At 35.8% G+C, this 21995-nt stretch overlaps 4 non-coding genes across 4 annotated transcripts; all 4 read left to right on the top strand.

The window, feature by feature from the left end:
• Nucleotides 1–985: 985 nt before the first annotated feature.
• On the top strand, nt 986–1058 carry TRNAR-ACG (transfer RNA arginine (anticodon ACG)). The gene has a single exon. It is a non-coding gene; the product is annotated as a tRNA-Arg (tRNA).
• A 9177-nt stretch (nt 1059–10235) lies between these two features.
• Nucleotides 10236–10308, top strand: TRNAR-ACG (transfer RNA arginine (anticodon ACG)). Its single transcript has one exon. It is a non-coding gene; the product is annotated as a tRNA-Arg (tRNA).
• Nucleotides 10309–14281: 3973 nt separating this feature from the next.
• On the top strand, nt 14282–14354 carry TRNAR-ACG (transfer RNA arginine (anticodon ACG)). The gene has a single exon. It is a non-coding gene; the product is annotated as a tRNA-Arg (tRNA).
• Nucleotides 14355–17172: 2818 nt separating this feature from the next.
• TRNAR-ACG (transfer RNA arginine (anticodon ACG)) lies at nt 17173–17245 on the top strand. Its single transcript has one exon. It is a non-coding gene; the product is annotated as a tRNA-Arg (tRNA).
• Nucleotides 17246–21995: the final 4750 nt, after the last annotated feature.

The following is a 21995-nucleotide window of genomic DNA, read 5'->3' on the forward strand; positions in this document are numbered from 1 at the left end:
ATCATCCATTTTTTCACAATACTGAATCTTAAGAAAATTTCAGAAAGTAAGCAGATTCTTTGAAGGTGCTTGCACTATTTGTGTTTAATGCTTATTATAAAGCTATCTTAACATGCTTTGAATAATTTAATTGTGAATTATTGTACTAAAGTACTGTGAATTTGACATAAATTCTAGAATTCAGGAAAGAAGAATGTTTGGGCTCTGTCTGAGTAAGTTCATTACATTTTTTAAAGATCTTTTAGCAGTCACAAGGATCATTGTACCTAAAACATTTTTGGGAAGCAATCCCTGCAGATAGTGTACAGTCAATTTCCAAAATGTGATTCTGTATATACTTCAATAACCATAAAACTTTAAAACAGGCTCAAAAACAGGAAAGACTCTTCAATTGCTACAAGACACCTGGGACAGTGGGCAATGGATAACGCGTCTGACTATAGATCAGAAGATTGTAGGTTCGACTCCTACCTGGCTCGCTTAAATTGCCGTGATTGTATAGTAGTTAGTACTCTGCTTTGTGGCTGCAGCAACCCCATTTTGAAAACGGTTCACAGCATTTTGATTTTGTTTCACAATCATCCATTTTTTCACAATACTGAATCTTAAGAAAATTTCAGAAAGTAAGCAGATTCTTTGAAGGTGCTTGCACTATTTGTGTTTAATGCTTATTATAAAGCTATCTTAACATGCTTTGAATAATTTAATTGTGAATTATTGTACTAAAGGACTGGGAATTTGACATAAATTCTGGAATTCAGGAAAGAAGAATGTTTGGGCTCTGTCTGAGTAAGTTCATCACATTTTTTAAAGATCTTTTAGCAGTCACAAGGATTATTTTACCTAAAACGTTTTTGGGAAGCAATCCCTGCAGATAGTGTACAGTCAATTTCCAAAATGTGATTCTGTATATACTTCAATAACCATAAAACTCTGAAAAAAGGCTCAAAAACAGGAAAGACGCTTCAATTACTACAAAACATGTGGGCCAGTGGCACAATGGATAACGCGTCTGACTACGGATCAGAAGATTGTAGGTTCGATTCCTACCTGGCTTGCTTAAATTACCATGATTGTATAGTAGTTAGTACTCTGCGTTGTGGCTGCAGCAACCCCATTTCGAAAACAGGTCACAGCATTTTGATTTTGTTTCACAATCATCCATTTTTTCACAATACTGAATCTTAAGAAAATTTCAGAAAGAAAGCAGATTCTTTGTAGGTGCTTGCACTATTTGTGTTTAATGCTTATTATAAAGCTATCTTAACATGCTTTGAATAATTTAATTGTGAATTATTGTACTAAAGGACTGGGAATTTGACATAAATTCTGGAATTTAGGAAAGAAGAATGTTTGGGCTCTGTCTGAGTAAGTTCATCACATTTTTTAAAGATCTTTTAGCAGTCACAAGGATTATTTTACCTAAAACGTTTTTGGGAAACAATCCCTGCAGATAGTGTACAGTCAATTTCCAAAATGTGATTCTGTATATACTTCAATAACCATAAAATTCTGAAAACAGGCTCAAAAACAGGAAAGACACTTCAATTACTACAAGACACCCGGGACAGTGGGCAATGGCTAACGTGTCTGACTATGGATCTGTAGATTGTAGGTTCTACTCCTACCTGGCTCACTAAAATTGCCGTCATCGTACAGTGGTTAGTACTCTGCATTGTGGCCGCAGCAACCCCGGTTTGAATCCGGGTCACGGCATTTTGATTTTGTTTCTCAATCATCCATTTTTTCACAATACTGAATCTTAAGAAAATTTCAGAAAGTAAGCAGATTCTTTGAAGGTGCTTGCACTATTTGTGTTTAATGCTTATTATAAAGCTATCTTAACATGCTTTGAATAATTTAATTGTGAATTATTGTACTAAAGTACTGGGAATTTGACATAAATTCTAGAATTCAGGAAAGAAGAATGTCTGGGCTCTGTCTGAGTAAGTTCATTACATTTTTTAAAGATCTTTTAGCAGTCACAAGGATTATTGTACCTAAAACATTTTTGGGAAGCAATCCCTGCAGATAGTGTACAGTCAATTTCCAAAATGTGATTCTGTATATACTTCAATAACCATAAAACTTTAAAACAGGCTCAAAAACAGGAAAGACTCTTCAATTGCTACAAGACACCTGGGACAGTGGGCAATGGATAACGCGTCTGACTATAGATCAGAAGATTGTAGGTTCGACTCCTACCTGGCTCGCTTAAATTGCCGTGATTGTATAGTAGTTAGTACTCTGCGTTGTGGCTGCAGCAACCCCATTTCGAAAACGGGTCACAGCATTTTGATTTTGTTTCACAATCATCCATTTTTTCACAATAGTGAATCTTAAGAAAATTTCAGAAAGTAAGCAGATTCTTTGAAGGTGCTTGCAGTATTTGTGTTTAATGCTTATTATAAAGCTATCTTAACATGCTTTGAATAATTTAATTGTGAATTATTGTACTAAAGGACTGGGAATTTGACATAAATTCTGGAATTTAGGAAAGAAGAATGTTTGGGCTCTGTCTGAGTAAGTTCATCACATTTTTTAAAGATCTTTTAGCAGTCACAAGGATTATTTTACCTAAAACGTTTTTGGGAAACAATCCCTGCAGATAGTGTACAGTCAATTTCCAAAATGTGATTCTGTATATACTTCAATAACCATAAAACTCCAAAACTGGCTCAAAAACAGGAAAGACACTTCAATTACTATAGGGCACCTGGGCCAGTGGCGCAATGGATAACGTGTCTGACTACGGATCATAAGTTTGTAGATTCGACTCCTACCTGGCTTGCTTAAATTGACGTGATCGTATAGTGGTTAGTACTCTGCGTTGTGGCCGCAGCAACCCCGGTTCGAAAACGGGTCACAGCATTTTGATTTTGTTTCACAATCATTCATTTTTTCACAATACTGAATCTTAAGAAAATTTCAGAAAGTAAGCAGATTCTTTGAAGGTGCTTGCACTATTTGTGTTTAATGCTTATTATAAAGCTATCTTAACATGCTTTGAATAATTTAATTGTGAATTATTGTACTAAAGGACTGGGAATTTGACATAAATTCTGGAATTCAGGAAAGAAGAAAGTTTGGGCTCTGTCTGAGTTAGTTCATCCTCATTTTTTAAAGATCTTTTAGCAGTCACAAGGATTATTTTACCTAAAACGTTTTTGGGAAACAATCCCTGCAGATAGTGTACAGTCAATTACCAAAATGTGATTCTGTATATACTTCAATAACCATAAAATTCTGAAAACAGGCTCAAAAACAGGAAAGACACTTCAATTACTACAAGACCCCCGGGACAGTGGGCAATGGATAACGTGTCTGACTATGGATTTGTAGATTGTAGGTTCGACTCCTACCTGGCTCGCTTAAATTGCAGTGATTGTATAGTGGTTAGTACTCTGCGTTGTGGCCGCAGCAACCCCGGTTCGAATCTGGGTCACAGCATTTTGATTTTGTTTCTCAATCATCCATTTTTTCACAATACTGAATCTTAAGAAAATTTCAGAAAGTAAGCAGATTCTTTGAAGGTGCTTGCACTATTTGTGTTTAATGCTTATTATAAAGCTATCTTAACATGCTTTGAATAATTTAATTGTGAATTATTGTACTAAAGTACTTGGAATTTGACATAAAGTCTAGAATTCAGAAAAGAAGAATGTTTGGGCTCTGTCAGAGTAAGTTCATCACATTTTTTAAATCTCTTATAGCAGTCACAAGGATTATTTTACCTAAAACGTTTTTGGGAAACAATCCCTGCAGATAGTGTACAGTCAATTTCCAAAATGTGATTCTGTATATACTTCAATAACCATAAAATTCTGAAAACAGGCTCAAAAACAGGAAAGACACTTCAATTACTACAAGACACCCAGGACAGTGGGCAATGGCTAACGTGTCTGACTATGGATCTGTAGATTGTAGGTTCTACTCCTACCTGGCTCACTAAAATTGCCGTCATCGTACAGTGGTTAGTACTCTGCATTGTGGACGCAGCAACCCCGGTTTGAATCCGGGTCACGGCATTTTGATTTTGTTTCTCAATCATCCATTTTTTCACAATACTGAATCTTAAGAAAATTTCAGAAAGTAAGCAGATTCTTTGAAGGTGCTTGCACTATTTGTGTTTAATGCTTATTATAAAGCTATCTTAACATGCTTTGAATAATTTAATTGTGAATTATTGTACTAAACTACTGGGAATTTGACATAAATTCTGGAATTCAGGAAAGAAGAATTTTTGGGCTCTGTCTGAGTTAGTTCATCCTCATTTTTTAAAGATCTTTTAGCAGTCACAAGGATTATTTTACCTAAAACGTTTTTGGGAAACAATCCCTGCAGATAGTGTACAGTCAATTACCAAAATGTGATTCTGTATATACTTCAATAACCATAAAATTCTGAAAACAGGCTCAAAAACAGGAAAGACACTTCAATTACTACAAGACCCCCGGCACGGTGGGCAATGGATAACGTGTCTGACTATGGATCTGTAGATTGTAGGTTCGACTCCTACCTGGCTCGCTTAAATTGCCGTGATCGTATAGTGGTTAGTACTCTGCGTTGTGGCCGCAGCAACCCCGGTTCGAATCTGGGTCACGGCATTTTGATTTTGTTTCTCAATCATCCATTTTTTCACAATACTGAATCTTAAGAAAATTTCAGAAAGTAAGCAGATTCTTTGAAGGTGCTTGCACTATTTGTGTTTAATGCTTATTATAAAGCTATCTTAACATGCTTTGAATAATTTAATTGTGAATTATTGTACTAAACTACTGGGAATTTGACATAAATTCTAGAATTCAGGAAAGAAGAATGTTTGGGCTCTGTCAGAGTAAGTTCATCTCATTTTTTAAAGATCTTTTAGCAGTCACAAGGATTATTGTACCTAAAACATTTTTGGGAAACAATCCCTGCAGATAGTGTACAGTCAATTTCCAAAATGTGATTCTGTATATACTTCAATAACCATAAAACTTTAAAACAGGCTCAAAAACAGGAAAGACTCTTCAATTGCTACAAGACACCTGGGACAGTGGGCAATGGATAACGCGTCTGACTATAGATCAGAAGATTGTAGGTTCGACTCCTACTTGGCTCGCTTAAATTGCCGTGATTGTATAGTAGTTAGTACTCTGCGTTGTGGCTGCAGCAACCCCATTTTGAAAACGGTTCACAGCATTTTGATTTTGTTTCACAAGCATCCATTTTTTCACAATACTGAATCTTAAGAAAATTTCAGAAAGTAAGCAGATTCTTTGAAGGTGCTTGCACTATTTGTGTTTAATGCTTATTATAAAGCTATCTTAACATGCTTTGAATAATTTAATTGTGAATTATTGTACTAAAGGACTGGGAATTTGACATAAATTCTGGAATTCAGGATAGAAGAATGTTTGGGCTCTGTCTGAGTAAGTTCATCACATTTTTTAAAGATCTTTTAGCAGTCACAAGGATTATTTTACCTAAAACGTTTTTGGGAAGCAATCCCTGCAGATAGTGTACAGTCAATTTCCAAAATGTGATTCTGTATATACTTCAATAACCATAAAACTCTGAAAAAAGGCTCAAAAACAGGAAAGACGCTTCAATTACTACAAAACATGTGGGCCAGTGGCACAATGGATAACGCGTCTTACTACGGATCAGAAGATTGTAGGTTCGATTCCTACCTGGCTTGCTTAAATTACCATGTTTGTATAGTAGTTAGTACTCTGCGTTGTGGCTGCAGCAACCCCATTTCGAAAACGGGTCACAGCATTTTGATTTTGTTTCACAATCATCCATTTTTTCACAATACTGAATCTTAAGAAAATTTCAGAAAGTAAGCAGATTCTTTGAAGGTGCTTGCACTGTTTGTGTTTAATGCTTATTATAAAGCTATCTTAACATGCTTTGAATAATTTAATTGTGAATTATTGTACTAAAGTACTGGGAATTTGACATAAATTCTGGAATTTAGGAAAGAAGAATGTTTGGGCTCTGTCTGAGTAAGTTCATCACATTTTTTAAAGATCTTTTAGCAGTCACAAGGATTATTTTACCTAAAACGTTTTTGGGAAACAATCCCTGCAGATAGTGTACAGTCAATTTCCAAAATGTGATTCTGTATATACTTCAATAACCATAAAACTCCAAAACTGGCTCAAAAACAGGAAAGACACTTCAATTACTACAGGGCACCTGGGCCAGTGGCGCAATGGATAACGTGTCTGACTATGGATCATAAGTTTGTAGGTTCGACTCCTACCTGGCTTGCTTAAATTGACGTGATCGTATAGTGGTTAGTACTCTGCGTTGTGGCCGCAGCAACCCCGGTTCGAATCTGGGTCACGGCATTTTGATTTTGTTTCTCAATCATCCATTTTTTCACAATACTGAATCTTAAGAAAATTTCAGAAAGTAAGCAGATTCTTTGAAGGTGCTTGCACTATTTGTGTTTAATGCTTATTATAAAGCTATCTTAACATGCTTTGAATAATTTAATTGTGAATTATTGTTCTAAAGTACTTGGAATTTGACATAAATTCTAGAATTCAGAAAAGAAGAATGTTTGGGCTCTGTCAGAGTAAGTTCATCACATTTTTTAAATCTTTTATAGCAGTCACAAGGATTATTTTACCTAAAACGTTTTTGGGAAACAATCCCTGCAGATAGTGTACAGTCAATTTCCAAAATGTGATTCTGTATATACTTCAATAACCATAAAATTCTGAAAACAGGCTCAAAAACAGGAAAGACACTTCAATTACTACAAGACACCCGGGACAGTGGGCAATGGCTAACGTGTCTGACTATGGATCTGTAGATTGTAGGTTCTACTCCTACCTGGCTCACTAAAATTGCCGTCATCGTACAGTGGTTAGTACTCTGCATTGTGGCCGCAGCAACCCCGGTTTGAATCCGGGTCACGGCATTTTGATTTTGTTTCTCAATCATCCATTTTTTCACAATACTGAATCTTAAGAAAATTTCAGAAAGTAAGCAGATTCTTTGAAGGTGCTTGCACTATTTGTGTTTAATGCTTATTATAAAGCTATCTTAACATGCTTTGAATAATTTAATTGTGAATTATTGTACTAAAGTACTGGGAATTTGACATAAATTCTAGAATTCAGGAAAGAAGAATGTTTGGGCTCTGTCTGAGTAAGTTCATTACATTTTTTAAAGATCTTTTAGCAGTCACAAGGATTATTGTACCTAAAACATTTTTGGGAAGCAATCCCTGCAGATAGTGTACAGTCAATTTCCAAAATGTGATTCTGTATATACTTCAATAACCATAAAACTTTAAAACAGGCTCAAAAACAGGAAAGACTCTTCAATTGCTACAAGACACCTGGGACAGTGGGCAATGGATAACGCGTCTGACTATAGATCAGAAGATTGTAGGTTCGACTCCTACCTGGCTCGCTTAAATTGCCGTGATTGTATAGTAGTTAGTACTCTGCGTTGTGGCTGCAGCAACCCCATTTCGAAAACGGGTCACAGCATTTTGATTTTGTTTCACAATCATCCATTTTTTCACAATACTGAATCTTAAGAAAATTTCAGAAAGTAAGCAGATTCTTTGAAGGTGCTTGCACTATTTGTGTTTAATGCTTATTATAAAGCTATCTTAACATGCTTTGAATAATTTAATTGTGAATTATTGTACTAAAGGACTGGGAATTTGACATAAATTCTGGAATTTAGGAAAGAAGAATGTTTGGGCTCTGTCTGAGTAAGTTCATCACATTTTTTAAAGATCTTTTAGCAGTCACAAGGATTATTTTACCTAAAACGTTTTTGGGAAACAATCCCTGCAGATAGTGTACAGTCAATTTCCAAAATGTGATTCTGTATATACTTCAATAACCATAAAACTCCAAAACTGGCTCAAAAACAGGAAAGACACTTCAATTACTATAGGGCACCTGGGCCAGTGGCGCAATGGATAACGTGTCTGACTACGGATCATAAGTTTGTAGGTTCGACTCCTACCTGGCTTGCTTAAATTGACGTGATCGTATAGTGGTTAGTACTCTGCGTTGTGGCCGCAGCAACCCCGGTTCGAAAACGGGTCACAGCATTTTGATTTTGTTTCACAATCATCCATTTTTTCACAATACTGAATCTTAAGAAAATTTCAGAAAGTAAGCAGATTCTTTGAAGGTGCTTGCACTATTTGTGTTTAATGCTTATTATAAAGCTATCTTAACATGCTTTGAATAATTTAATTGTGAATTATTGTACTAAAGGACTGGGAATTTGACATAAATTCTGGAATTCAGGAAAGAAGAATGTTTGGGCTCTGTCTGAGTTAGTTCATCCTCATTTTTTAAAGATCTTTTAGCAGTCACAAGGATTATTTTACCTAAAACGTTTTTGGGAAACAATCCCTGCAGATAGTGTACAGTCAATTACCAAAATGTGATTCTGTATATACTTCAATAACCATAAAATTCTGAAAACAGGCTCAAAAACAGGAAAGACACTTCAATTACTACAAGACCCCCGGGACAGTGGGCAATGGATAACGTGTCTGACTATGGATCTGTAGATTGTAGGTTCGACTCCTACCTGGCTCGCTTAAATTGCAGTGATTGTATAGTGGTTAGTACTCTGCGTTGTGGCCGCAGCAACCCCGGTTCGAATCTGGGTCACAGCATTTTGATTTTGTTTCTCAATCATCCATTTTTTCACAATACTGAATCTTAAGAAAATTTCAGAAAGTAAGCAGATTCTTTGAAGGTGCTTGCACTATTTGTGTTTAATGCTTATTATAAAGCTATCTTAACATGCTTTGAATAATTTAATTGTGAATTATTGTACTAAATGTACTTGGAATTTGACATAAAGTCTAGAATTCAGAAAAGAAGAATGTTTGGGCTCTGTCAGAGTAAGTTCATCACATTTTTTAAATCTCTTATAGCAGTCACAAGGATTATTTTACCTAAAACGTTTTTGGGAAACAATCCCTGCAGATAGTGTACAGTCAATTTCCAAAATGTGATTCTGTATATACTTCAATAACCATAAAATTCTGAAAACAGGCTCAAAAACAGGAAAGACACTTCAATTACTACAAGACCCCCGGGACAGTGGGCAATGGCTAACGTGTCTGACTATGGATCTGTAGATTGTAGGTTCTACTCCTACCTGGCTCACTAAAATTGCCGTCATCGTACAGTGGTTAGTACTCTGCATTGTGGACGCAGCAACCCCGGTTTGAATCCGGGTCACGGCATTTTGATTTTGTTTCTCAATCATCCATTTTTTCACAATACTGAATCTTAAGAAAATTTCAGAAAGTAAGCAGATTCTTTGAAGGTGCTTGCACTATTTGTGTTTAATGCTTATTATAAAGCTATCTTAACATGCTTTGAATAATTTAATTGTGAATTATTGTACTAAAGTACTGTGAATTTGACATAAATTCTAGAATTCAGGAAAGAAGAATGTTTGGGCTCTGTCTGAGTAAGTTCATTACATTTTTTAAAGATCTTTTAGCAGTCACAAGGATCATTGTACCTAAAACATTTTTGGGAAGCAATCCCTGCAGATAGTGTACAGTCAATTTCCAAAATGTGATTCTGTATATACTTCAATAACCATAAAACTTTAAAACAGGCTCAAAAACAGGAAAGACTCTTCAATTGCTACAAGACACCTGGGACAGTGGGCAATGGATAACGCGTCTGACTATAGATCAGAAGATTGTAGGTTCGACTCCTACCTGGCTCGCTTAAATTGCCGTGATTGTATAGTAGTTAGTACTCTGCTTTGTGGCTGCAGCAACCCCATTTTGAAAACGGTTCACAGCATTTTGATTTTGTTTCACAATCATCCATTTTTTCACAATACTGAATCTTAAGAAAATTTCAGAAAGTAAGCAGATTCTTTGAAGGTGCTTGCACTATTTGTGTTTAATGCTTATTATAAAGCTATCTTAACATGCTTTGAATAATTTAATTGTGAATTATTGTACTAAAGGACTGGGAATTTGACATAAATTCTGGAATTCAGGAAAGAAGAATGTTTGGGCTCTGTCTGAGTAAGTTCATCACATTTTTTAAAGATCTTTTAGCAGTCACAAGGATTATTTTACCTAAAACGTTTTTGGGAAGCAATCCCTGCAGATAGTGTACAGTCAATTTCCAAAATGTGATTCTGTATATACTTCAATAACCATAAAACTCTGAAAAAAGGCTCAAAAACAGGAAAGACGCTTCAATTACTACAAAACATGTGGGCCAGTGGCACAATGGATAACGCGTCTGACTACGGATCAGAAGATTGTAGGTTCGATTCCTACCTGGCTTGCTTAAATTACCATGATTGTATAGTAGTTAGTACTCTGCGTTGTGGCTGCAGCAACCCCATTTCGAAAACAGGTCACAGCATTTTGATTTTGTTTCACAATCATCCATTTTTTCACAATACTGAATCTTAAGAAAATTTCAGAAAGTAAGCAGATTCTTTGTAGGTGCTTGCACTATTTGTGTTTAATGCTTATTATAAAGCTATCTTAACATGCTTTGAATAATTTAATTGTGAATTATTGTACTAAAGGACTGGGAATTTGACATAAATTCTGGAATTTAGGAAAGAAGAATGTTTGGGCTCTGTCTGAGTAAGTTCATCACATTTTTTAAAGATCTTTTAGCAGTCACAAGGATTATTTTACCTAAAACGTTTTTGGGAAACAATCCCTGCAGATAGTGTACAGTCAATTTCCAAAATGTGATTCTGTATATACTTCAATAACCATAAAATTCTGAAAACAGGCTCAAAAACAGGAAAGACACTTCAATTACTACAAGACACCCGGGACAGTGGGCAATGGCTAACGTGTCTGACTATGGATCTGTAGATTGTAGGTTCTACTCCTACCTGGCTCACTAAAATTGCCGTCATCGTACAGTGGTTAGTACTCTGCATTGTGGCCGCAGCAACCCCGGTTTGAATCCGGGTCACGGCATTTTGATTTTGTTTCTCAATCATCCATTTTTTCACAATACTGAATCTTAAGAAAATTTCAGAAAGTAAGCAGATTCTTTGAAGGTGCTTGCACTATTTGTGTTTAATGCTTATTATAAAGCTATCTTAACATGCTTTGAATAATTTAATTGTGAATTATTGTACTAAAGTACTGGGAATTTGACATAAATTCTAGAATTCAGGAAAGAAGAATGTTTGGGCTCTGTCTGAGTAAGTTCATTACATTTTTTAAAGATCTTTTAGCAGTCACAAGGATTATTGTACCTAAAACATTTTTGGGAAGCAATCCCTGCAGATAGTGTACAGTCAATTTCCAAAATGTGATTCTGTATATACTTCAATAACCATAAAACTTTAAAACAGGCTCAAAAACAGGAAAGACTCTTCAATTGCTACAAGACACCTGGGACAGTGGGCAATGGATAACGCGTCTGACTATAGATCAGAAGATTGTAGGTTCGACTCCTACCTGGCTCGCTTAAATTGCCGTGATTGTATAGTAGTTAGTACTCTGCGTTGTGGCTGCAGCAACCCCATTTCGAAAACGGGTCACAGCATTTTGATTTTGTTTCACAATCATCCATTTTTTCACAATACTGAATCTTAAGAAAATTTCAGAAAGTAAGCAGATTCTTTGAAGGTGCTTGCAGTATTTGTGTTTAATGCTTATTATAAAGCTATCTTAACATGCTTTGAATAATTTAATTGTGAATTATTGTACTAAAGGACTGGGAATTTGACATAAATTCTGGAATTTAGGAAAGAAGAATGTTTGGGCTCTGTCTGAGTAAGTTCATCACATTTTTTAAAGATCTTTTAGCAGTCACAAGGATTATTTTACCTAAAACGTTTTTGGGAAACAATCCCTGCAGATAGTGTACAGTCAATTTCCAAAATGTGATTCTGTATATACTTCAATAACCATAAAACTCCAAAACTGGCTCAAAAACAGGAAAGACACTTCAATTACTATAGGGCACCTGGGCCAGTGGCGCAATGGATAACGTGTCTGACTACGGATCATAAGTTTGTAGATTCGACTCCTACCTGGCTTGCTTAAATTGACGTGATCGTATAGTGGTTAGTACTCTGCGTTGTGGCCGCAGCAACCCCGGTTCGAAAACGGGTCACAGCATTTTGATTTTGTTTCACAATCATCCATTTTTTCACAATACTGAATCTTAAGAAAATTTCAGAAAGTAAGCAGATTCTTTGAAGGTGCTTGCACTATTTGTGTTTAATGCTTATTATAAAGCTATCTTAACATGCTTTGAATAATTTAATTGTGAATTATTGTACTAAAGGACTGGGAATTTGACATAAATTCTGGAATTCAGGAAAGAAGAAAGTTTGGGCTCTGTCTGAGTTAGTTCATCCTCATTTTTTAAAGATCTTTTAGCAGTCACAAGGATTATTTTACCTAAAACGTTTTTGGGAAACAATCCCTGCAGATAGTGTACAGTCAATTACCAAAATGTGATTCTGTATATACTTCAATAACCATAAAATTCTGAAAACAGGCTCAAAAACAGGAAAGACACTTCAATTACTACAAGACCCCCGGGACAGTGGGCAATGGATAACATGTCTGACTATGGATCTGTAGATTGTAGGTTCGACTCCTACCTGGCTCGCTTAAATTGCAGTGATTGTATAGTGGTTAGTACTCTGCGTTGTGGCCGCAGCAACCCCGGTTCGAATCTGGGTCACAGCATTTTGATTTTGTTTCTCAATCATCCATTTTTTCACAATACTGAATCTTAAGAAAATTTCAGAAAGTAAGCAGATTCTTTGAAGGTGCTTGCACTATTTGTGTTTAATGCTTATTATAAAGCTATCTTAACATGCTTTGAATAATTTAATTGTGAATTATTGTACTAAAGTACTTGGAATTTGACATAAAGTCTAGAATTCAGAAAAGAAGAATGTTTGGGCTCTGTCAGAGTAAGTTCATCACATTTTTTAAATCTCTTATAGCAGTCACAAGGATTATTTTACCTAAAACGTTTTTGGGAAACAATCCCTGCAGATAGTGTACAGTCAATTTCCAAAATGTGATTCTGTATATACTTCAATAACCATAAAATTCTGAAAACAGGCTCAAAAACAGGAAAGACACTTCAATTACTACAAGACACCCAGGACAGTGGGCAATGGCTAACGTGTCTGACTATGGATCTGTAGATTGTAGGTTCTACTCCTACCTGGCTCACTAAAATTGCCGTCATCGTACAGTGGTTAGTACTCTGCATTGTGGACGCAGCAACCCCGGTTTGAATCCGGGTCACGGCATTTTGATTTTGTTTCTCAATCATCCATTTTTTCACAATACTGAATCTTAAGAAAATTTCAGAAAGTAAGCAGATTCTTTGAAGGTGCTTGCACTATTTGTGTTTAATGCTTATTATAAAGCTATCTTAACATGCTTTGAATAATTTAATTGTGAATTATTGTACTAAAGTACTGGGAATTTGACATAAATTCTAGAATTCAGGAAAGAAGAATGTTTGGGCTCTGTCTGAGTAAGTTCATTACATTTTTTAAAGATCTTTTAGCAGTCACAAGGATCATTGTACCTAAAACATTTTTGGGAAGCAATCCCTGCAGATAGTGTACAGTCAATTTCCAAAATGTGATTCTGTATATACTTCAATAACCATTAAACTTTAAAACAGGCTCAAAAACAGGAAAGACTCTTCAATTGCTACAAGACACCTGGGACAGTGGGCAATGGATAACGCGTCTGACTATAGATCAGAAGATTGTAGGTTCGACTCCTACCTGGCTCGCTTAAATTGCCGTGATTGTATAGTAGTTAGTACTCTGCTTTGTGGCTGCAGCAACCCCATTTTGAAAACGGTTCACAGCATTTTGATTTTGTTTCACAATCATCCATTTTTTCACAATACTGAATCTTAAGAAAATTTCAGAAAGTAAGCAGATTCTTTGAAGGTGCTTGCACTATTTGTGTTTAATGCTTATTATAAAGCTATCTTAACATGCTTTGAATAATTTAATTGTGAATTATTGTACTAAAGGACTGGGAATTTGACATAAATTCTGGAATTCAGGAAAGAAGAATGTTTGGGCTCTGTCTGAGTAAGTTCATCACATTTTTTAAAGATCTTTTAGCAGTCACAAGGATTATTTTACCTAAAACGTTTTTGGGAAGCAATCCCTGCAGATAGTGTACAGTCAATTTCCAAAATGTGATTCTGTATATACTTCAATAACCATAAAACTCTGAAAAAAGGCTCAAAAACAGGAAAGACGCTTCAATTACTACAAAACATGTGGGCCAGTGGCACAATGGATAACGCGTCTGACTACGGATCAGAAGATTGTAGGTTCGATTCCTACCTGGCTTGCTTAAATTACCATGATTGTATAGTAGTTAGTACTCTGCGTTGTGGCTGCAGCAACCCCATTTCGAAAACGGGTCACAGCATTTTGATTTTGTTTCACAATCATCCATTTTTTCACAATACTGAATGTTAAGAAAATTTCAGAAAGTAAGCAGATTCTTTGTAGGTGCTTGCACTATTTGTGTTTAATGCTTATTATAAAGCTATCTTAACATGCTTTGAATAATTTAATTGTGAATTATTGTACTAAAGGACTGGGAATTTGACATAAATTCTGGAATTTAGGAAAGAAGAATGTTTGGGCTCTGTCTGAGTAAGTTCATCACATTTTTTAAAGATCTTTTAGCAGTCACAAGGATTATTTTACCTAAAACGTTTTTGGGAAACAATCCCTGCAGATAGTGTACAGTCAATTTCCAAAATGTGATTCTGTATATACTTCAATAACCATAAAACTCCAAAACTGGCTCAAAAACAGGAAAGACACTTCAATTACTACAGAGCACCTGGGCCAGTGGCGCAATAGATAACGTGTCTGACTACGGATCATAAGTTTGTAGGTTCGACTCCTACCGGGCTCGCTTAAATTGACGTGATCGTATAGTGGTTAGTACTCTGCGTTGTGGCCGCAGCAACCCCGGTTCGAAAACGGGTCACAGCATTTTGATTTTGTTTCACAATCATCCATTTTTTCACAATACTGAATCTTAAGAAAATTTCAGAAAGTAAGCAGATTCTTTGAAGGTGCTTGCACTATTTGTGTTTAATGCTTATTATAAAGCTATCTTAACATGCTTTGAATAATTTAATTGTGAATTATTGTACTAAAGGACTGGGAATTTGACATAAGTTCTGGAATTCAGGAAAGAAGAATGTTTGGGCTCTGTCTGAGTTAGTTCATCCTCATTTTTTAAAGATCTTTTAGCAGTCACAAGGATTATTTTACCTAAAACGTTTTTGGGAAACAATCCCTGCAGATAGTGTACAGTCAATTACCAAAATGTGATTCTGTATATACTTCAATAACCATAAAATTCTGAAAACAGGCTCAAAAACAGGAAAGACACTTCAATTACTACAAGACCCCCGGGACAGTGGGCAATGGATAACGTGTCTGACTATGGATCTGTAGATTGTAGGTTTGACTCCTACCTGGCTCGCTTAAATTGCCGTGATCGTATGGTGGTTAGTACTCTGCGTTGTGGCCGCAGCAACCCCGGTTCGAATCTGGGTCACGGCATTTTGATTTTGTTTCTCAATCATCCATTTTTTCACAATACTGAATCTTAAGAAAATTTCAGAAAGTAAGCAGATTCTTTGAAGGTGCTTGCACTATTTGTGTTTAATGCTTATTATAAAGCTATCTTAACATGCTTTGAATAATTTAATTGTGAATTATTGTACTAAAGGACTGGGAATTTGACATAAATTCTAGAATTCAGAAAAGAAGAATGTTTGGGCTCTGTCAGAGTAAGTTCATCACATTTTTTAAATCTCTTATAGCAGTCACAAGGATTATTTTACCTAAAACGTTTTTGGGAAACAATCCCTGCAGATAGTGTACAGTCAATTTCCAAAATGTGATTCTGTATATACTTCAATAACCATAAAATTCTGAAAACAGGCTCAAAAACAGGAAAGACACTTCAATTACTACAAGACACCCGGGACAGTGGGCAATGGCTAACATGTCTGACTATGGATCTGTAGATTGTAGGTTCTACTCCTACCTGGCTCACTAAAATTGCCATCATCGTACAGTGGTTAGTACTCTGCATTGTGGCCGCAGCAACCCCGGTTTGAATCCGGGTCACGGCATTTTGATTTTGTTTCTCAATCATCCATTTTTTCACAATACTGAATCTTAAGAAAATTTCAGAAAGTAAGCAGATTCTTTGAAGGTGCTTGCACTATTTGTGTTTAATGCTTATTATAAAGCTATCTTAACATGCTTTGAATAATTTAATTGTGAATTATTGTACTAAAGTACTGGGAATTTGACATAAATTCAAGAATTCAGGAAAGAAAAATGTTTGGGCTCTGTCTGAGTAAGTTCATTACATTTTTTAAAGATCTTTTAGCAGTCACAAGGATTATTGTACCTAAAACATTTTTGGGAAACAATCCCTGCAGATAGTGTACAGTCAATTTCCAAAATGTGATTCTGTATATACTTCAATAACCATAAAACTTTAAAACAGGCTCAAAAACAGGAAAGACTCTTCAATTGCTACAAGACACCTGGGACAGTGGGCAATGGATAACGCATCTGACTATAGATCAGAAGATTGTAGGTTCAACTTCTACCTGGCTTGCTTAAATTGCTGTGATTGTATAGTAGTTAGTACTCTGCGTTGTGGCTGCAGCAACCCCATTTTGAAAACGGTTCACAGCATTTTGATTTTGTTTCACAATCATCCATTTTTTCACAATACTGAATCTTAAGAAAATTTCAGAAAGTAAGCAGATTCTTTGAAGGTGCTTGCACTATTTGTGTTTAATGCTTATTATAAAGCTATCTTAACATGCTTTGAATAATTTAATTGTGAATTATTGTACTAAAGGACTGGGAATTTGACATAAATTCTGGAATTCAGGAAAGAAGAATGTTTGGGCTCTGTCTGAGTAAGTTCATCACATTTTTTAAAGATCTTTTAGCAGTCACAAGGATTATTTTACCTAAAACGTTTTTGGGAAGCAATCCCTGCAGATAGTGTACAGTCAATTTCCAAAATGTGATTCTGTATATACTTCAATAACCATAAAACTCTGAAAAAAGGCTCAAAAACAGGAAAGACACTTCAATTACTACAAAACACGAGGGCCAGTGGCGCAATGGATAACGCGTCTGACTACGGATCAGAAGATTGTAGGTTTGACTCCTACCTGGCTCGCTTAAATTGCTGTGATTGTATAGTAGTTAGTACTCTGCGTTGTGGCTGCAGCAACCCCATTTCGAAAACGGGTCACAGCATTTTGATTTTGTTTCACAATCATCCATTTTTTCACAATACTGAATCTTAAGAAAATTTCAGAAAGTAAGCAGATTCTTTGAAGGTGCTTGCACTATTTGTGTTTAATGCTTATTATAAAGCTATCTTAACATGCTTTGAATAATTTAATTGTGAATTATTGTACTAAAGTACTTGGAATTTGACATAAATTCTAGAATTCAGAAAAGAAGAATGTTTGGGCTCTGTCAGAGTAAGTTCATCACATTTTTTAAAGATCTTTTAGCAGTCACAAGGATTATTTTACCTAAAACGTTTTTGGGAAACAATCCCTGCAGATAGTGTACAGTCAATTTCCAAAATGTGATTCTGTATATACTTCAATAACCATAAAATTCTGAAAACAGGCTCAAAAACAGGAAAGACACTTCAATTACTACAAGACACCTGGGACAGTGGGCAATGGCTAACGTGTCTGACTATGGATCTGTAGATTGTAGGTTCTACTCCTACCTGGCTCACTAAAATTGCCGTCATCGTATAGTGGTTAGTACTCTGCGTTGTGGCCGCAGCAACCCCGGTTTGAATCCGGGTCACGGCATTTTGATTTTGTTTCTCAATCATCCATTTTTTCACAATACTGAATCTTAAGAAAATTTCAGAAAGTAAGCAGATTCTTTGAAGGTGCTTGCACTATTTGTGTTTAATGCTTATTATAAAGCTATCTTAACATGCTTTGAATAATTTAATTGTGAATTATTTTACTAAAGGACTGGGAATTTGACATAAATTCTAGAATTCAGGAAAGAAGAATGTTTGGGCTCTGTCTGAGTAAGTTCATTACATTTTTTAAAGATCTTTTAGCAGTCACAAGGATTATTGTACCTAAAACATTTTTGGGAAACAATCCTTGCAGATAGTGTACAGTCAATTTCCAAAATGTGATTCTGTATATACTTCAATAACCATAAAACTTTAAAACAGGCTCAAAAACAGGGAAGACTCTTCAATTGCTACAAGACACCTGGGACAGTGGGCAATGGATAACGCGTCTGACTATAGATCAGAAGATTGTAGGTTCGACTCCTACTTGGCTCGCTTAAATTGCCGTGATTGTATAGTAGTTAGTACTCTGTGTTGTGGCTGCAGCAACCCCATTTTGAAAACGGTTCACAGCATTTTGATTTTGTTTCACAATCATCCATTTTTTCACAATACTGAATCTTAAGAAAATTTCAGAAAGTAAGCAGATTCTTTGAAGGTGCTTGCACTATTTGTGTTTAATGCTTATTATAAAGCTATCTTAACATGCTTTGAATAATTTAATTGTGAATTATTGTACTAAAGGACTGGGAATTTGACATAAATTCTGGAATTCAGGAAAGAAGAATGTTTGGGCTCTGTCTGAGTAAATTCATCACATTTTTTAAAGATCTTTTAGCAGTCACAAGGATTATTTTACCTAAAACATTTTTGGGAAACAATCCCTGCAGATAGTGTACAGTCAATTTCCAAAATGTGATTCTGTATATACTTCAATAACCATAAAACTCCAAAACTGGCTCAAAAACAGGAAAGACACTTCAATTACTACAGGGCACCTGGGCCAGTGGCGCAATAGATAACGTGTCTGACTACGGATCATAAGTTTGTAGGTTCGACTCCTACCTGGCTCGCTTAAATTGACGTGATCGTATAGTGGTTAGTACTCTGCGTTGTGGCCGCAGCAACCCCGGTTCGAAAACGGGTCACAGCATTTTGATTTTGTTTCACAATCATCCATTTTTTCACAATACTGAATCTTAAGAAAATTTCAGAAAGTAAGCAGATTCTTTGAAGGTGCTTGCACTATTTGTGTTTAATGCTTATTATAAAGCTATCTTAACATGCTTTGAATAATTTAATTGTGAATTATTGTACTAAAGGACTGGGAATTTGACATAAATTCTGGAATTCAGGAAAGAAGAATGTTTGGGCTCTGTCTGAGTTAGTTCATCCTCATTTTTTAAAGATCTTTTAGCAGTCACAAGGATTATTTTACCTAAAACGTTTTTGGGAAACAATCCCTGCAGATAGTGTACAGTCAATTACCAAAATGTGATTCTGTATATACTTCAATAACCATAAAATTCTGAAAACAGGCTCAAAAACAGGAAAGACACTTCAATTACTACAAGACCCCCGGGACAGTGGGCAATGGATAACGTGTCTGACTATGGATCTGTAGATTGTAGGTTCGACTCCTACCTGGCTCGCTTAAATTGCCGTGATCGTATAGTGGTTAGTACTCTGCGTTGTGGCCGCAGCAACCCCGGTTCGAATCTGGGTCACGGCATTTTGATTTTGTTTCTCAATCATCCATTTTTTCACAATACTGAATCTTAAGAAAATTTCAGAAAGTAAGCAGATTCTTTGAAGGTGCTTGCACTATTTGTGTTTAATGCTTATTATAAAGCTATCTTAACATGCTTTGAATAATTTAATTGTGAATTATTGTACTAAAGGACTGGGAATTTGACATAAATTCTGGAATTTAGGAAAGAAGAATGTTTGGGCTCTGTCTGAGTAAGTTCATCACATTTTTTAAAGATCTTTTAGCAGTCACAAGGATTATTTTACCTAAAACGTTTTTGGGAAACAATCCCTGCAGATAGTGTACAGTCAATTTCCAAAATGTGATTCTGTATATACTTCAATAACCATAAAACTCCAAAACTGGCTCAAAAACAGGAAAGACACTTCAATTACTACAGGGCACCTGGGCCAGTGGCGCAATAGATAACGTGTCTGACTACGGATCATAAGTTTGTAGGTTCGACTCCTACCTGGCTCGCTTAAATTGATGTGATCGTATAGTGGTTAGTACTCTGCGTTGTGGCCGCAGCAACCCCGGTTCGAAAACGGGTCACAGCATTTTGATTTTGTTTCACAATCATCCATTTTTTCACAATACTGAATCTTAAGAAAATTTCAGAAAGTAAGCAGATTCTTTGAAGGTGCTTGCACTATTTGTGTTTAATGCTTATTATAAAGCTATCTTAACATGCTTTGAATAATTTAATTGTGAATTATTGTACTAAAGGACTGGGAATTTGACATAAGTTCTGGAATTCAGGAAAGAAGAATGTTTGGGCTCTGTCTGAGTTAGTTCATCCTCATTTTTTAAAGATCTTTTAGCAGTCACAAGGATTATTTTACCTAAAACGTTTTTGGGAAACAATCCCTGCAGATAGTGTACAGTCAATTACCAAAATGTGATTCTGTATATACTTCAATAACCATAAAATTCTGAAAACAGGCTCAAAAACAGGAAAGACACTTCAATTACTACAAGACCCCCGGGACAGTGGGCAATGGATAACGTGTCTGACTATGGATCTGTAGATTGTAGGTTCGACTCCTACCTGGCTCACTTAAATTGCCGTGATCGTATAGTGGTTAGTACTCTGCGTTGTGGCCGCAGCAACCCTGGTTCGAATCTGGGTCACGGCATTTTGATTTTGTTTCTCAATCATCCATTTTTTCACAATACTGAATCTTAAGAAAATTTCAGAAAGTAAGCAGATTCTTTGAAGGTGCTTGCACTATTTGTGTTTAATGCTTATTATAAAGCTATCTTAACATGCTTTGAATAATTTAATTGTGAATTATTGTACTAAAGGACTGGGAATTTGACATAAATTCTGGAATTCAGGAAAGAAGAATGTTTGGGCTCTGTCTGAGTTAGTTCATCCTCATTTTTTAAAGATCTTTTAGCAGTCACAAGGATTATTTTACCTAAAACGTTTTTGGGAAACAATCCCTGCAGATAGTGTACAGTCAATTACCAAAATGTGATTCTGTATATACTTCAATAACCATAAAATTCTGAAAACAGGCTCAAAAACAGGAAAGACACTTCAATTACTACAAGACCCCCGGGACAGTGGGCAATGGATAACGTGTCTGACTATGGATCTGTAGATTGTAGGTTCGACTCCTACCTGGCTCGCTTAAATTGCCGTGATCGTATAGTGGTTAGTACTCTGCGTTGTGGCCGCAGCAACCCTAGTTCGAATCTGGGTCACAGCATTTTGATTTTGTTTCTCAATCATCCATTTTTTCACAATACTGAATCTTAAGAAAATTTCAGAAAGTAAGCAGATTCTTTGAAGGTGCTTGCACTATTTGTGTTTAATGCTTATTATAAAGCTATCTTAACATGCTTTGAATAATTTAATTGTGAATTATTGTACTAAAGTACTTGGAATTTGACATAAATTCTAGAATTCAGAAAAGAAGAATGTTTGGGCTCTGTCAGAGTAAGTTCATCACATTTTTTAAATCTCTTATAGCAGTCACAAGGATTATTTTACCTAAAACGTTTTTGGGAAACAATCCCTGCAGATAGTGTACAGTCAATTTCCAAAATGTGATTCTGTATATACTTCAATAACCATAAAATTCTGAAAACAGGCTCAAAAACAGGAAAGACACTTCAATTACTACAAGACACCCAGGACAGTGGGCAATGGCTAACGTGTCTGACTATGGATCTGTAGATTGTAGGTTCTACTCCTACCTGGCTCACTAAAATTGCCGTCATCGTACAGTGGTTAGTACTCTGCATTGTGGCCGCAGCAACCCCGGTTTGAATCCGGGTCACGGCATTTTGATTTTGTTTCTCAATCATCCATTTTTTCACAATACTGAA

This window comes from Taudactylus pleione, unplaced genomic scaffold, assembly GCF_031769625.1.
Source record: "Taudactylus pleione unplaced genomic scaffold, aTauple2 ptg000551l, whole genome shotgun sequence".
Lineage (NCBI taxonomy): Eukaryota > Metazoa > Chordata > Amphibia > Anura > Myobatrachidae > Taudactylus > Taudactylus pleione.